Source organism: Diceros bicornis, chromosome 17 (genome assembly GCF_020826845.1).
Source record: "Diceros bicornis minor isolate mBicDic1 chromosome 17, mDicBic1.mat.cur, whole genome shotgun sequence".
In the NCBI taxonomy this organism is placed as follows: domain Eukaryota; kingdom Metazoa; phylum Chordata; class Mammalia; order Perissodactyla; family Rhinocerotidae; genus Diceros; species Diceros bicornis.
The window spans coordinates 32,609,417-32,623,466 of record NC_080756.1 but is presented as its reverse complement, the minus strand read 5'-3'; positions in this window follow the sequence as shown (position 1 = coordinate 32,623,466).

Below are 14,050 nucleotides of genomic sequence, written 5' to 3'. Positions count from 1 at the left end.
TCTCAATAAGAGAGGTATTAGTGTCCCCACTTTACAATGAAGCTCCGTGGTGACTTGCAATATCATGCAGTGGCTAAGAACTCAGACTCTGGGGTGGTGCCATCTCTGATTGGGTTCCTTGGAATTAAACTGTGAGATGGATATTTGTATGTAGGTTTGTTGGGGAGCATTTTCAAAACCAACATCTATAAGGAAATGAAGGAAGCAGGATTGGGCAGAGGTGATGAAGTAGCTACAAAGGACTAATCTGATCTCGCAGAGAGCTCTTGAGTTAGAAAGGGACTTCAAGTTGCCCCTAGCGTAAGCAGTGGGGTTTTGGCCACATACTGACTAGACATTGGATGTGCTACCCTCAAGAATGTATATAATCTTGGGTGAGGCAGCTCCCTTTGGACAAGGGCAATGCCCAGAGAAGACCTCAGCTGAGAGCCATCAGAAGCCAACTCTCGGGCCAGCCCCGTGGCTTAGCGGTTAAGTGCGTGCGCTCTGCTGCTGGCGGCCTGGGTTCGGATCCCAGGCGTGCACCGACGCACCGCTTCCCTGGCCATGCTGAGGCCGCGTTCCACATACAGCAACTACAAGGCTGTGCAACTATGACATACAACTATCTACTGGGACTTTGGGGGGAAAAATAAATAAATAAAAAAGTATTTAAAAAAAAAAAAAAAAAGAAGCCAACTCTCCCAGAAGCTGGGGAAACAAATGCCTCAGCTGTGGACACGATATCTGGGTAGCACATGACAGCATCTGTTACACTGCCTGTCTAGGTACCAATCTCAGTTCAGCCATTTACTAGCTGTGAGACCTTGGTTAGTTTCTTCATCTCTCTGTGCCTCCATTTCCTCATCTCTAATGTGAGAATAATAATAAACTTACCCCATAGAGTTGTTGTGAAAATTAAATGAGTTAATAAAACCACTAGAAAAATGCCTGCCACATAGTCAGCACTTCATAAGAATAAGCTACTATTATTAAATGTAGAAATGCCACTGCAACCCAGGTCTTCTGATTTCTTCATACCTTTCAGCCTCTATTCTTATTCTGTTTCCAGTCTATGTAGTACATAAGCACTGTGTGCTACATCGTGCTACACATAACTATTTTGCTCTTTACAAAAGTAGGTATTAATTTAGTATTACTAAGACAACGATCCCTAACAAATAACCTGGAAATTTCGGTGGCTTGCAGCAATATATTGCTCCCTCACACATCTGTGGGCCTGAATCCTAGCTGCAGGCTGGGTCCAGGCCTGCTCCACGTCTCTCATCTTTCTTAGATTAGCAGTATGCACAGCATGTTCTTCTCATGGTTGAAGGCAGGAGCTCGAGAGAGCAAGCTCAAATGTGCAAGCATGTTTCAAGCCTTCGTTCACATCTGTTGCCATCCCCTGGGTAAAGCAGTCCAGGTGGCTAAGTCCAAAGTCAAGCATAGCAGGGTGAGGGGGTATACACAGCACCCATGGAGGCTGAGGGAAGAGACGGATGGAAATTTGCTAAACAATAATCTTCCATACATCTTGATGAACAAAATTCGGTAATAGAAAAGAAGATACTTGTGACCAGCACAATACCAAAAAAAAGGCTTTAATTGAAAGCCTTGGCTAAATATTGCTGGTACATCTGGCTGTGTCCTTCTAGCCTCTCTCTAACTCAGTCTCCTCATTTGTAAAACATAATTATAATACCCCCTTCTATTTGACTCACAGAAATGAGATATCACTATTCTCATTCACGTATCATGCTTTTTTGTAGAATGCTGCAGCACCTCTTTTTATGACAAATTGGCATTTTCTGCCATCTAGCATGGTTCTAATTCTTCATTGAGTGTTCCAACATGGGCACTGCTCCCAGAGGACTGCCATAAAAAGCCTGGAGAATGCAGCAGTGACGTCCCTAAGTAGACACCATGCAGATTTCTTAAGCACTAGGTCTTCATTTTATGGGCTTCTACCTACCCTGACAATGATGAGTATATAGTGAGCCCTCCATAATTTCTAGTTGAATTTCCTGAATCCCTTCTGTTTTCAAGAAGATTGATTGAGGAGAGGATGGTAACCAAACACTGTTGAGACCCGAGACACAATTCAGCCAGTGGCCTCTGTGAAAAATCTAATGCAAGACTCATTGCCTATCTTAGTTTCTAAATACTCAGCTCAGCACTTTCCAAAAACTTCTCTTGGACACTACCTACAAAGAAGCAGCGAATTTCCTCAGAATGGAACAAAAGAATGATGATTCAGCAAACTGCAGCTTCCGTTCCAAAAAAAATTATATTTCTAATCCATTAAATTAGAGTGACACAGATGCCAAACTTTTGTAGCTTCTTAGTTCAATGAAATTAGTTTACACGAATATGAATTCCTCTTCTCTCTGCTTGCCAGAAACAGGCAGAATTTCTTTATTCCAATAAAAACTTTACTGCTACAGCTCCTTAAACACATTCTGAAATCATTTTGATCTCAGGAACTCTTTCATACCTCTGCCAGATTGATCATACAAAAGTGCTACAGGACTTCCAGAGGAAAACAGGAGAAAATCTTAGTGACAGTTAGGGCTGCCATAACAAAGTACCACAAACTGAATAGCTTAAACATCAGAAATTTATTACCTCACAGTTCTAGAGGCGAGAAGTCTGAGATCAAGGTGTTGGCAGGGTTGGTTCCTTCTGAGGGCCGTGAGGAGAAACCTGTTCAATGCCTCTCTCTTCTTCTGGGCCTTACCGGCATTTTCGGCATTTGGCATTTGGCATGCATCACCCCAATCTCTGGCTTATGGTCATAGGGCATTCTCCCTGTGTGTGTGTCTTTCCCCAAATTTCCTCTTTTTATAAGGACACCAGTCATCTTGGATTAGGACCTACATAATGAGCTCATTTTAACTTGATTCCCTCTGTAAAGACCCTATAAAATAAGGTTACATATTGAGGTACTGGGGGTTAGGACTTCAACATATTAATTTGCAGGCTGAGGACACAATTCAACCTATAACAGTGACCTTAGGTTAGACAAAGATTCCTCACAAACTATAAAAGCACAAACCATAAAAGAAGAAAATTCATAAATTGGATATCATCAGAATTAAACACTTCTGCTCTTTAAAAAACACTTTTAAGAAAATGAAAAGACAAATGAGCTAAAGACTGGGTGAAACTTTTTGCAAAATATATATCTGATAAAGCACTTATGTCTAGAATATATTAAAAAAAACTTAACAATAATAATAAGACTCAATAAGAAAAATATAACTCATAATCAGAAAATAAACAACCCTACAAAAAATGGGCTAAAGATTTGGACAGACACATCACCAAAGAAGATATATAAATGGCCAATAAGCATGTAAAAAGATACTCAAAGTCCTTAGTAATCAGGGAAATGCAAATTAAACCCACAAGATACCCCTGCACACCAATACGATGACTAAAATCAAGATGATTCACAATACCAAGTGTCAGTAAGGATGTGGAACAACTGAGACCCTCATATAGCCACGTTGGAAGCCAGTAGAGCAGTTTCTTGTAAAAGTCATTATACATCTATCATACAACACACCAATCCAAAACAAAAACCTATATTCACACAGAGGCCTTTACATGAATGTTCATAACAGCTTTATTCATGGTAGCCAAAACCTGGAAACAACCCAAATGCTCATCGACTGGAGAATGGATGAAGAAATGGTGATATATATGTACAATGGAATATACTCAGCAATAAAAATAATGAACTATTAATACATGTATGAAAAGACTACATACTCTATATTTCCATTTACAAGCATTCTAGAGAAGGCAACATTATATAGAGAGAAAATCAACCAGTGGTTGACAGGAGCTGGGGGTAGTGGAAGGAAATTGACTGAAAAGGAACACAGTGGAAGTTTTGGGGGTAATGGACATTCTGTATCTTGATTGTGATGACTGTTAGAAGACTATACATTTGCCAAAAACTCACTGAACTAGATCCTTAAAAAATTGAATTTATTTTATATAAATTATTCCTGACTATTTTTAAAGTGCTACAGTATCCCTCACTCTCTCAAGCATCTACAAAGATTTCTGGAGAAACCTCCCTCCCATCGTCCCCACAAAGTCTCAACGACTGGGTGATGTAGCTCACTCCTTTCTGCTCATCCCTAGAGCCCGCTGCCCGGTAGAAACACAATGCATGCTTGCTGACTTGATTATTCTCCATCTAATTATTCCATGGAATGGGATAAAAATGACAAACCTATGGGTAAGTGTTTCCAACCCCACTTCCTGCCAAATAAATCAGGTTCTGATTGTTCCCACTGCTTAGTTCCTTCCCTCTTCTTCCTCTGAGTAGAAATAAGTAAGATTCAGGTTCTTGGGAGGCAGAATTAGGAAAAGGAGCTGAGGTTGAAAGGCCTATTCTCATGGAAATAGGAGTGAGAGTAAAAAGGAGGCTCAGGGGGATCTCACACCTGGAGGTGCGGGGGGCCAGGGGCAGAGCTGGAAGAGGTGGGTTGGGGGGAGTTAGAGAGAGGACTAGGGTGGGCCAGGAAGGGTAAGGGAGAGGGTCCTTCTATGGGGAGACAGTGACAGGCCTGGGAGTTGCAGGTGCTAGAGAATAGTGGGGAAAGGGGATTTTAATAACTGTCTTCAAGTTCTGTCTTTGACTTGTATTGATTTGAATTCCTGTCTGTACTGTTCTTTGAATGTGGCTCCACTCCTGAATGAACCACGAGGGTCATGATTTCAAGATGATCATACGTGCAAGAAGCATTTATTAAACACCTTCTGGGGATCCCACATCTTACTATGCAGCCCAGGGGAGGCAAAATATATAAAAGACAATACTGGAGATACATGATTAGCTAAGAGATGAAACATAATCGGTAATATTTGTATAGCCATTTACAACTTTCAGAAATCTTAGTACGTTTGATACATTATGATTTTATTGAATCCTTGTAAGAACTCTATGAGGTAAATAGGACAGGTAATATTTGTATTATCTGAACTAAATGATCTGACGGTGGCTGATATTCAGCTCAGTGGCAAGAATCTGAAAACTTGTCCTCTTTGTTCTTTCTGCAGCCTCTTGCTCTCTCTGGTGTGGGAAGAAACACGGAGTACAGAGACTGAAGCACAAGCCCAGTTTCTGGTGTGTCAAGTGGCTTTTCAGGATTATAAGAGACATGCCTCGTTACTTTCAGTGACAAGGTCTCTCGTAAGATTCAGGAGCATGTTAGGTCTCACAGGTCACCAGCTCCCTCTTGGCTATTCAGTCCCTCTTGGTGCCAAAGACTTGGCTACACAGCAGGCCTCATGGAGCACCAGCATATATCGCAGCAAACATTGAGACATAACTTCCATTTCTGCATATCTCTTGGAGTCCCTATTTACTGTAAAGAAAGGATCAAAAGGATCAATTTATCACCATCCCCTATGGAGCTCCTCTACAGAGCATGGTTTTGCCCAAAACCCCAAAAGGCATCTGACCTCCCCTGTTCTCTTCCAAAGAGGGCTGTGGGTACGGTAGGCAGTAAAGAGTGGGTAGAGACTGTGATTCCAGGCAAATGATACAGGTAACCCTGCTATCGTACTGTATTTCCTGAAATAATAAATATACAGGCTTGTATTTAGTGATTGTTTGTTTTGTTTTGTTTTTGCCACAAGGTAAACCTACTACCTCAGGTGCTCTTATGTTTTTGTTTTAAATCCTTTCAGGCATCACAGGACTTCATAGCACTTACTTTTAATTCCCCCTACCCACCCACTTGTCTCCACTACATTCTCTCGGCTTTGCCAATCAGAGTGTGCTGATCCAGAATTTAGCTGGTTAAGGAAGAGAAACATCCATGCTTTTATTTTTTCAATGACTCTGAGCCCAATTCAAAAGCAGTACTCATATGTAGGTATCATTTATCATTAAGGGATTATAAAGGTCCCTGAAATAATCATTTTTAAAAACTTATACAAATTATCAGTGGGTTATATTATTTACTGTGTTGTAAAGTTTCGTGAAAAAAATCATGAAACAATTTGTCTGTAACTTAAGGTTTGAGTGTTTTCAAAATGAAAAATAGATGATTTTTAAATATAAGTATATTTTAAATATAGCACAGACAAATGAGTCATGACTACTGTATTCAAAGTAACTTAATATCACTCAATTCTATAACACTGTCATAAAGAAAGATTAACAGATCAACAGCTGCACTGTAAGTATAGCAATTACTGTTGTTGGAATTCAGGAAACTGCAAACTACCCCCATCTATATCTACAAACTACCTCATGTATTTAACTAAATCAAAGCATCTACAGAGCAGTTGTTGAATCAATATAGGATTAAGAAAGGATTGTTGACATTACGTCACTTAAATCATAGATCTTAATCCCTATAATAAAGTCAACCATTGCAATGTTTGCAGAAGAAGAATGAGATCATAGGACTGACCTCTTTACCTAAGATGAAAGAGTCCATCTGGAGAGATCACATTACAGCAGCAGCCTAAGCTGTCACTCTCATATCCCGTCTCAGCATTTCGTGGTAGGCCTCCCCACTTTGTCTGGGTGAGTTTATCAGGGGTTATTAGGACTAGACTTAGAGGCCAAGAATTATCAGTAGGCAGTCATCTACACTGTGATTTAGAGAATTCTGGAAAGGATCCCCTTCCACAAATATATGTCCTCTACTCCCTTTTAGGATATCTGAAATCCAGTCTTGAAAGCATTTCAGACTTCCTGACATTTTTGTTGCTCAAGAGGCTAGTTGATTCTTTCTCCAAAGCACAAGACTTGCAGAGCTGACCCTGTCATCTGGTGGGTGGTGATACACGCAATACTAGTAATGCAGTGAGTTTGGAATGGATAACTGACACCTGATGAGGTTCATAATCCAGTCATTTATGCCTTTTCTTTTAAAGTGAGCTTTAGCTAAATACACAGTATAATATACATAGCAAGATTTAAAAGAATTACATGATACCCCTTTAACTTAAAGATTACCAATTGAAACATAAATTACTCTCGGCTTACAAACTTACAATGAAATTTTTCTGAGACTATCACAAGGCTCTGAAACTATATTTTACATCAAAAACCCAGCTGTCTATTGTATGTGATTGCTTGTCTAATCAGAGAAAGAAATTACTTTTTTTTTTTTTTCCTGGTTCTAATCATTAGCCCAAAGCATCTTCTCCCTCTGCATCTTCTATTTCCTCTGTAAAATCCCATTGCCTTCTCTCTTTCTTTGCATCCCTGACTTCTTTCCCCAAGATTAATTGAAGAATATCACTGAGAAATTATGATACTTTCATATTTGACGTTGGCCCTATTAAGGGATTTTCCCAAAACCGCTCAAAATTCAACTGAGACATGTGACCAACCTCTTGTAACATCACTCTGATCCCCAACTCCCTTGAAAATTGTGCACTGAAGTGAACAAACAACAGTCACAATATCTGACTGAAACTCTGAGCCAACTTTTTTTTGTCTTGTCTTTCTTCTGAACACTATAAATAGATTTTGAAAACATGCTGAAAATTTTTTAACATACTTGTAGGATGTTTGATGTAAATATGTTGGTAGTTTAATTATGAATCTTCCCATGACTTCTCTTGAAAACCACAGGGAAAAACACAGAAAGTTTTTAAAGCCACAAACTCAATTTTCATGAAACTAGGAAATATAGAGAGCCTACCATATCTGAATTGGATGGAAGTGTTTGCAAAAGCAGCTGAGTTCAGCAGAACTCTTCAGGAGTCTGGGCAGAAGGCAGAAAAGAGAATGTTAGGAAAACACAAAGGGATGTAGCAGGAACAGCCCTCAGAAATCACCAGCAAAAGTATTCTCCCAGAAGAGGAGGACCTCACCCTGTGTGAAACCTGCTGTGGACAGGATTGAGTTTGAATAGGTTTCAAGTGCTGGGGAAAAGAAAGAAAGAGAAAGGTGGAAGGTGCCCAAGGGTATCCAGAGTAGCAAATATCAAAGCAGCAGACAAAAGAGACCCTCTAATAATGAAGGGATCAACTTCTCAGGTAGGTACAGCATTGGCTGAAGCAAGCAGGAGAGTGCAAAGCAGGCTGTAGATACCATACTGAACCAGGTGAAGCTCAGAGGGGCATACACAGAGGTGACGTAGTTAAAGAAAAAAAAGAAAAAGGGGCAGAAAAATATTTGAAGTAGTAATGACTGAAAACTTCCCACATTTGACAAAAAACATTATTCTACATAGCCAAGAAGCTCAACAAACTCTAAGTAGGATAAATTCAAACAGAGTCACACCTAGACACATCATATTCAAACTGCCAAAAGACAAAGACAAATTTTTGAACATAGCAAGAGAAAAACAATTTACCACAAAGTAGCCTCAGTAAGATTAACAGGTGACTTCATCAGAAACCATGGAGGCTAGAAGGCAGTGGGATGATATATTCAAAATGCTAAAAGAAAAAAAGTCAACTAAAAATTATACATCCAACAAAACTATCCAAAAATGAAGGTGAAATAAAGACATACCCAGATTTTAAAAAGATTGAGAGAATCTGTTACTATCAGATCTTCTCCTACAATAAATTCTAAAAGAAGTCCTTCCATCTGAAAAGAAATGACACTAGACAGTACCTTGAAGCCACATGAAGAAATAAAGAGCACCAGTAAAGGTAATTACATGGTGGATTAGTTTCCTGTGGCTACTGTAACAAATTACCAAAAACGTAGAGGCCTAAAACAATGCAAATTCGTTATCTCATGGTTCTAAGTTTAGAAATCTAACACAGGTCTCAGAGGGCTAAAATCAAGGTGTCAGCAGGTCTGCATTTTCTTCTGATAGCTCTAGGGAAAAAAACCAGTGAATTCCCTCTTCCAGTTTCTAGAAGCCACCTGCATTCCTTGACTCATGGTCCCCTTCCTATATCTTCAAAGTCAGATATAGGACTGGTGGGTTGAGTGCTTCTCATATCATGAGACTCGGACTTCCCCGCTCTGCTTCCGGCTTCCACTTTTAAAGACATTGTGATTACATTGTATCCACCTGGCTAATCCAGGATACCCTCCCCTATTTTAAAGTCAGCTGATGAGCAGCCTTAATTCCATCTGGAACCTTAATTTCCCTTCACCATGGAATCTAACATAATCACAGATTCCAAAGATTAGGACATAAAGGTCATTGAGGAGCCATTATTCTGTCTACCACACACAGGTAAATATAAAAAACAGTATAAATATATTTTTTACTTATTTCTCCTTTTAATTGATTTAAAAGACAACAACATAAAATAATGATACAGCTATATTGATGTACTTATAATATATAAAGATGTAATCAATATGGCAATAGTTAATTATACACAATAATAACACAAGGGAAGGGGGAGGAAAGAAAGCTATACTGAAGCAAAATATATACTATTGGAATTAAGTTAGTATTATTCTAAAATAGATTGTTTTATGATAAGATGCATATTGCAATCTCAAGAGTAACCACTGAGAAAATAATTCAAAAAATATATAGGTAAAAGAACCAACAAAGGAATTAAAATGGTACATCAGAACATATCTATTTAACATAAAGAAGATGATAAAGGCGGAACAAAAAAAGACATGAGCTGTGTAGAGAAAAGTCTCACTATACCAACAAAGGAGGTAACCCTTGCCCTACTCACATGCACTTCCCTAATCACCTGCCAGTAGCTGGTTCAGGAGAATACAAGGCATCAGATATGAATTACAAAAATAAATGATCCATTTAAAAAACTCTATACTGTAATAAAAATGTGGGAAAGCACAGAAAACTTTTCTTATAAAAAAGAAAATCTACCAGAAAGAGCTGTCACGCAACAGCTAACAATTGTATTCAACGCAAATCAAAACCACAAGGTGATATCACCTCACATCCATCAGAATGGCTATTATTAGAAAGACACGAAATAACAAATGTTGGCGAGGATGTGGAGAAAAGGGAACCCTCATACACTGCTGGTGGGAATATAAATTGGTGTAGCTACTATGGAAAACAGTATGGAGATTCCTCAAAAAATTAAACATAGAGCTACCATATGATCCAGCAATTTCACTTCTGGGTCTTTATCCAAAGAACATGAAAATACTAATTCACAAAGATATATACACCCCTATGTTCATTGCAACATAATTCATGATAGCCAAGACTTGGACACAACCTAAGTGCCCATCAATGAGTGAATGGATAAAGAAGATGAGGTGTATATATATATCTGACGGAATAATAGCCATAAAAAAGATGAAGTCTTTCCATTTGCAACAACATGGAAGGAACTTGAGGGTATTATGCTAAGTGAAATAAATCAGACAGAGAAAGACAAATACCATATGATTTCACTCACATGTGGAAGATAGACAAACAAACACATAGATACAGAGAACAGATTGGTGGTTACCAGAGAAGAAGGGAGTGGTGGGAGGGCAAAAGGAGTAAAGAGGCACGTGTGTGTTGTGATGGATAGAAATGAGACTTTTGGTGGTGAAAACAATGTAGTCTATACAGAAACTGAAATATAATGATGTACACTTGAAATTTATATAATATTATAAACCAATGTCACCTTGATAAAATGTGAATATTTACACCTGAAAAAAAGAATTGTATTCAAATAGAATCACAATTATGAAGGAAGACAGCAAAGCAGAAAGAGAAGAACTGAGGGAAGAAAGAAAGAGACAACAGACGTTGAGGGCTGATACATAAAAGGAAGAAGAGGAAGAGGAACTGCCAGGACTCGGGAAAGAAAACCAAAAAAAATCAAATGTAAATGATAAATTATTTAAAAGCACAAGGGAAAATAGATGTTATGGAAAGCACAGAAAGAGACAGACAGGAAAGAAATGGGGAAAGCGAGGAAAACGAAACCAAAATAGAGAAAGAGATCAAAGTGATTAGAGATAAAATCATAGATATAGAAGACAGGCAAAGGATATCCTACATATGCATATAGTCCAAAAGAAGGAAATCAGAACAGTGGAAAAGAGCACATATTTGAAAATGTAATTATAGAAAATATTCCTGAAATACATGATTTAAGTCTATCTGTTAAAAAGGCACACTGTGTATCAGGGAAACTTGGCCCCACACCAACAATACTTAGGCGCATCTTGGTTAAGCCGTCGTCTTTAAAGAAGAAGAAAATCATTTGGAAACGCAAGCAAAAGGATTACATCACTTATGGGAAAAAAAAAAAAGAAAGAAAGAAAATCAGGATGCTACCAGATTATTCAACAGCAACATTTAATGCCAGAGAATAGTTTAAACACTTATAATATACTCAAGGAAAGTATGAACCAGCCAAGTTTTACTTCTAATCTAAAGCCTGCAGAAAATAGCTTTATTTAGTTTTGACTCATGTATAAAATTAAATTAATCAGAAGTCTTGGTTCCTGACATATTTTCATCCATAGTCTACGCATGTCCTTCAAATATGTATGTACACATATATGTATTTAATTTATAATTTTATGTTAAATTATTATTAAAATAAGCCATTGTATTAAATAATACCATAAATATCCATGAAACCAACATAAGAACTTGAACAATAACTTTCATCTACCTTTCCTATCCCTTCCCACCAGAGGTGTCACCATCTTGACTTTTTTTTATTATTCCCTTGTACACAGATAGTATTATCATATATATGTATTGATAAATAAAAATTGCTTTGTTTTAGTTGTTTCAACTTTATACAAAGGGCATCATATTGTATGTAATCTTCCGACACTTCATTTTGTCCACAATATTACCATATTTCATTGAATATAAAGCCCCATCAAATGTAAGATACTGCATTATTTTACGTAATAAAATAAGAAAAAATAATGTCTTCTAATTAAACAATGACGTCTTCAATTGTAAGACATATCACAACTTTACAGATGTTAAAATGACAAAGATGAGAATTAATAAAATATAGCACATTGCTAAGATTCATCTATACTGTTGAATATGACTGTAGACTATGAATTCGGGCTGATGTATAAAATTCAATTTGAGGAATATACCTTGATGTACTTATCTATTCGCTTTTTGATGGTCATTCAGTTTTTCCTATTATAAACAATACTATTATGAACGTTCCTGTATGTGACTCCTGCTATACCTGTGCAAGAGTTTCTCTTTAGTGGGAGTGAAATTTCTGGGTCATAACAGAATAACAAATGTTTAACTTTACAAGTCGTCGCAAACCTGTTTTGCAGTGGTTGCACCAATTTACACTCCTGCCAAAATTGAGGTTTTGATCACATTCTTCCCAACAATTAATACTATCAAATGGCTTTGAACATTACAGAATTCAGGGAATGATGTTCATGTGAACTCTTCTTATGGAAACTACTAGAGGAAAAACTGTAACCGGCCAAAGAATGACTGAGGAAACGTCAATAAGACGACTTCTCAAATATATCTACCTGTAGCTATAAGGCCAAAAAAGGGTAAAAATAAGGATGACAGAATAGAATATGAGTGGCATACGATCTGACAACTTAAAAAAGATAAAACTGAAAAAATGGAAAGAGGGAGAGAAAGTAGAGAAAAGAATAATTTCACTGACCGCTTCATCTATAATATAGAAACCAAGAGACATTTAAAGTTGAAAAATCAAGTTTTAGAAGTATAACATACTCAACAATACAAAAGTCAACACTAAGAAAGGCGATATTATTAACTAAAATTGTATAATGAAGGGGAAGAAAAGAATACAAGCTAATTTTATGCTGCTCATATTAGAAAAATTATAGATATGATTCTAAAGAAAAAAGAGAATAAGGGTATTAAATAAAGATATAATTATGTAGCCACTAAACAAAAGAGACCACATAGAACAGACTTTTAAAATGGTACATATATAACATTATAGAATCAAAATTAATCAAACCAATAAATGTAGGTCTAATTTACCTAGTAAAAGAAAATGATTGATTTTCAGACTGAGTCACAGATCTAGGTCACAAACTCAATTACTAGGCTATATATAAGAGTAACCCTAAAAATAAAATTATTCAGAAAAGTTAAAAATAAAAAGATGAACAAAGATATACCAAGAAAATGCAAAAAAGGAAGAAAATAGTGGTTGCAATATATTAGAGAAGGTAGAATTCAGGCCAAAAAGCAATAATAAAGGTAGTTTATACTGCCAAGGCATACAAACCAAAATGAAGATGGAACAGTTATGAATATCTCTGTACTAACAATGTAACAGCAAGGTTGCTAAAAACAAATTGTAGGAGACACAAGGAGAACCAGGTGGAAACAGTAGTGGTAGACTTGATTTCATTTCTCTCAGTCCAAATCAGATCAAATAGACCAAAAAAAGGTATATTTCTGCTTCTGGATATAATGGAATGCATGGTAGAAAAATGCTCCCACTGAGAACAACTACAAAATCCAAATAAGTTTTTTAAAGTCATATTTTCTAAGGCATCAGAAAGCTGCAAAAGCAAATGATACTAGAGGAAGTAAAATTCCAGAAACTAAGAGGAGAGAGAGCCTTTTATAAATGAGCTGAGAATCTGCAGTTTCCTTTCCCAGAGGTATTTGCCAATTCTGGGCATGGGCTAGAGGCTGAAGATCTGGTCCAGACAGAGGGTTTCTGTGGGGGAGACAGAGAAACTCATAGAGCTTTTGTTATGCATTCAGGACTAGAATGACAAAATTGGAAACCTGAGAGCCAGTCTCTCCATCTCAAGATCTTCACCTAATTCCAAAGATGTGCATGGTGGGAGATTAAAGAGCTAAACTGAAACCTCTGAAAAGCAGGGCAGAAATTCCCATAGTTCATTGGTGCCAGGGAGACAAAGACCTATCCGTCTCTTAACTGAAATCTCTAAAGGCCCATGCCCTAGGTATGGGGCAAACAAGAAGTAGACTGAATCTTTCCAAAACTGCGATCTAGCGTCAACCTAGCTCAACCTTGATTGGATTAAAATGAGTTCTTCCCGGGGCGGCCTGGTGGCGCAAGCGGTTAAGTGCGCGCGCTCTGGTGCGGGCCGGGGTCGCCGGCTCGGATCCCCCAACGCACCGCTTGGCAAGCCATCCTGTGGCGGCGTCCCATATAA